Raw genomic sequence first — 5,000 nt, forward strand, 5'->3', positions numbered from 1 at the left:
TCAGGTTGTAGGCCTAAGTGACCAAAAGTAATTTGGTGATTTGTGCTGTTCTCTAACATTTATTCTTTTTCATAAGTGACTTTTTGTGCATTGACAGTTATTCCTAGTGCTTAATCCCTCGTCTTTTAATCCTTGCTCTATTACCATTTCCATCTGTATTACCCTGAAGATAAGAATAACACGAAAGCGCTTGGGAAATTTTGTTTCTTTCCGATTTCCTTTGTGGGCACCAGCAAATTTTTTGGATCACGTGTTTATTTTGATGATCATTCTGTATGTATATGTATGTTTACACCTGTATGTAAAAAGAGGCTGATTATTTGCCTTGCAGTGACGAAGTGTGTGTATGTGTGTGTGTGTGTGTGTGTGTGTGTGTGTGTGTGTGTGTGTGTGTGTGTGTGTGTGTGTGTGTGTGTGTGTGTGTGTGTGAGTGCGTGTGGGTGTATGTGTGCGCGTGCGTGTATGTGCGTATGTGTGTGCGTGCATGCGTATGTACGTTCGTGTGTGCGTGTGTTTACGCTCGCGTGTGCGTGGGAAGCGACCGGTGTCAACATGGTTATGAGCCGCTGTCAGCGGGAGAAAAGAAGAGGTTGTGATGGAGTAGACGTCGATGGTAGGGGAGCTAATGCACCCACAGAAGGATGGTGACTGGTTCCAGAATAGTATATCCTCTTAGTGAATAGTTAGGTCGTTCACTGGATAGTACGATTACTTACTTAACAGTACACTTTCAGTGACATAGACTTGAGCTGTAGTTGATGGATATTAATTCTATACATTTCTTCCTGGTTTTATAGCTTTGCTAATACACCACATCAGCTGATTCAAATTCTTCACTGATAATTTCAACAAGATCTTTTTACATACTTCCCTTTGATGTGTGGTTGTCAAAATATGCATAACTTTTGAGACCACTGTTTTAATAAGTCTGAATTTTATTGAATATCCATCTGATTTAAGCTATTACTTAATATTCCACACAGCTTAGTATGAGCAGCAAAAATGAAGACTTTAGATTATCTTTGATATTTACACTATGATATATACATATTATATATATATATATATATATATATATATATGTGTGTGTGTGTGTGTGTGTGTGTGTGTGTGTGTGTGTGTGTGTGTGTGTGTGTGTGTGTGTGTGTGTGTGTGTGTGTGTGTGTGTGTGTGTGTGTGTGTGTGTGTGTGTGTGTGTGTGTGTGTGTGTGTGTGTGTGTGTGAAAGCTGGGCGATGAAGGAATTAGAGTCCAATACTAGATGGAAACTAATCCAGAGAAAAGAAAAGTACTAGAAGCACTATACATCGCTACAGATAAGAACACAAACCAAAGAACGGGTGACGTTAAATAGACAAAAACCACCGGAGCTATAGTAACAGCCAGTAGGACAAAACATCACCGGTGTAGATACAAGAAACTCCAGCAATGACGAGAAGAACAAGACGCCACTGAAGCAGACGTGACCCTGACTGAGTTATCTGAAGCTCCTCACAGTGCCCCCCTGTTATTATATATGTTTAATTTGTTTCTCTTTATCACATTATTTCTCCGAAAAAGTTTAATTGAACGAAACTAGTCAGAAATAAACTTAGACTCTAGTTTGTCTTTATCACCCACCTTTCCAACCTGTCATAATATCTCAACACACACACACACACACATATATATATATATATACACATATATATATATATATATATATATATATATATATATATATATATATATATATATATATATATACATATATACACTGTGTGCCTCTAAACCCTGAGGAACTCCACTCGTATTATCTTTCCAGCTAGAAGTTTGACCAATCAGAACAACTCGTTGCTTACGATTGTTGAGCCCGTTTCTAATCCGGCTCGGCAAGTTACCTCTTAATTCTTGCGATGTATGTATGTACGCATGTATGTATGGATGGATGGATTGGATGGGTGGATGTATGTGTATATATATATGTCCTTCTTACTCTTTATAGAAGTTAATTTCAAATGATAATACGGTTGTGAAAACAACCTGCAGGAAACACCCAAACCGAGACGGACTGACGTCCCCAAGTGTCTCAATTACAGGAACCCACAAGTACAGCTGCGGACGCCTCGTGCCCCCCCCCCCAGCTAGATTCATTTGAATGTAGCCTAGCGGCTTTGACCCAATGACGCATACTATATACTTTATCATAGTAACAGCTACTGAGTTTCATTCAATGGAGAGTAAGTCCCTGATTTGAACAGGGCTTTGATCGACCGACACCCTTTAGTTCAGACAAAGGGGGTTGCCTTTCAGCTGACTGAAATCGTCTCCAATAAAGGATTTATAGTCTACGTTACTATATTGAAAAGATGAAGCTGAGAAAAGTTCTGTCCCAGTTACCCAGTTGAGTAGGAAAGGTTACACCAAGAAATGATTTGTTTTCGTTTTCTCTCCTCCCTGTGTAGGAAGTGGGGATAAAAAGTGGAATAAAGAGAGTGAAATAGAAACGGTGGAACGAAGAAAAAGGAATAGGAAAGGCAGAAAAGATGGAAAAAAACAACAGCAAAGAATAGGCCATAAATGTGGAAGAAAAGATGAAAACCATGTTAGAGGAGCCATCGAAAGGGAAATGAGGAAAGGAAAGCTAAGGCTAAAAGAAGTTAGGAATTCGGAAGGGGAAATAGGCAACGAGAGAAATGGGACAGATGTGCACATACATATATATGCATATGTATTTATATATATGAATATGCATACACAAGAGTGAGAGAGAGAGAAAGGGGCGGGGAGAGAGAAAAAATGGAGAAATAAAAAGACGGAGAAAGAGAGAGAGAGAGAGAGAGAGAGAGAGAGAGAGAGAGAGAGAGAGAGAGAGAGAGAGAGAGAGAGAGAGAGAGAGAGAGAGAGAGAGAGAGAGGAGAGAAATTTTAAAATGGAAAGAGCAAAAAGAAAGCGTCGACTAAGGGGGCTTTAGTAGCGGATGCGGCGGAGATTACAAAGGGGAGATGAGGGCCGGGAAACCAAGGCAAAGGGGAGAAAGAGAATGAGAAAATTACCCAAAATAGGGGTGAGGGGGTGAGGGAGGGGGAAAGATAAAGAGGAAGAGATTGAAAGAGAGAGAGAGAGAGAGAGAGAGAGAGAGAGAGAGAGAGAGAGAGAGAGAGAGAGAGAGTAAGAGAGAGAAGAAACGAGAGAGAGAGAAGAGAGAGAAATAGAGACGAGAGAGAGAGAGAGAGAGAGAGAGAAAGAGAGAGGAGAGATAGATACATAGATAGAGAGACAGAAAGAGAGAGAGAGAGAGACAGAAAGACAGAGATACAGACAGACAGAGTCAGAGAGACAGTGAGAGAGAGAGAGAGAGAGAGAGAGAGAGAGAGAGAGAGAGAGAGAGAGAGAGAGAGAGAGAGAGAGAGAGAGAGAAAGAGAACCCCGTGAAGGAAGATGAGAAATACGAAAGGGAAAAGAGGGGAGGAGAATTATGTATTAAAAAACGAGTCGGACAGTTAAATTGCTATTGCCTGGAGAGGGAATGGGAAATGAAGGGACAGAAGAGGGTCAAGGATTGTGAGAAGCGGTAGGAGACGAGAGCATGATATTGAAAACAAAAAGGAAAAGAAAAACAAACAGCGAGTGGGAAAGGTAGAAGGGCAAGATGAGGAAGAGGTGGAGGTGGAAGTGAAGGCAAAGATGACGAAGGGGAAGGTGAAGAAGAAGGTAAAGAAGACGAATAAGGAAGAGGAAGAAGAGTGTGCGGAGAAGCACGAAAATCGAAAGAGAGAGAGAGAAAAGAGAGTAACATCAGCGAAGGAGACAGAAGCCCAACCATGAAGAGGGGTGGGGGTTGGGGAGTCTTGTCTGGGGCGTCGTTTGGCGGGATATAAATAATGAAGGAGAATGGTGGTTGCACACCTTGCGTACGGAAACCTCCAGGGCCTGTCTTACACTACCGTTTCTTGCAATGTATAGTTTTACACGGTTTTTGTTGTATTCTTACATGTCTTCTTATGCTTTATCTTTATAATGTATTGTGTTGTGGTACTGTAAGCGCTGGCATATTTAAGAATAGTATGATCTACACTGTATTCTCTCCAGCTGTTCTCTTTTATATTGTACAAAGATTACAAAGGATTACAAAGGCGGAGCATGATTACTTTGTACTAATCTGTGGTAGTGTTTTGCAGGATTTTATCTGAATGTATTGTGGTACTGTAATTCAGTGTATTGTATTGAATTGCCAATATTCTTTTTATGTGTGTAGATGTATTATGATACTGCATCTTATTGTATTGTGTTGTGATACTGTATAATTGCATTTCAATATAGTTATTTGAATTAGGAATTTCTAGACAGTGTAGGCTATGTCATCAACTGTTTCCTTCAAGCTAATGCTTTCAATTGCATTACGTCTTAGTGTATGTAATGCATTACATGTTTTTGTTTTTTGTTGTTACACATCTATAAATAATCAAGTCTCGAACGCGGAACCCTCTTTATGCGAGTCCCACTCGCTGACGGTCCTACGTTCGAGGCTCCGCGAAGGCTGGGACTCATTATTATAATTACATCGCTGCTACTAGCGGTTTGATCCATGTATCTTAATGTACTACACGCTTCCTATTTTCACGCCTACCACCAGGATATTTAATTCATCTCGGTGGATACATCCTTGTAGATATTCACGCCGAAAAGTGGCACTCCACACAACTTTAATATGATATTCCTTGTGGACGTCGGTTCGGTTCTTCATTAATTTGTGATAAACCAACTTTTGACCACCGTTTGATATTCACATTTAGAATTTAGACCGCATTTATTTAATTATTCATTTTTTCAGGATGACCTTTCGAGCATCATCCCTCTAAAAGAGTGAAGGAAATAATGAGGACAAATGACTGGAGGGTGCATACTAACTTGAGATTAGTCTGGATTAAAGAACATATATTAAAATTTGTGAACATGTCTAAACAAATAAACGAATAAATAAATAGCTATTAATGGATACTAAGCGGGTCACGTGGGATT

This window comes from Oratosquilla oratoria, chromosome 2 (genome assembly GCF_046742065.1).
Source record: "Oratosquilla oratoria isolate Oo_2021 chromosome 2, ASM4674206v1, whole genome shotgun sequence".
NCBI lineage: Eukaryota > Metazoa > Arthropoda > Malacostraca > Stomatopoda > Squillidae > Oratosquilla > Oratosquilla oratoria.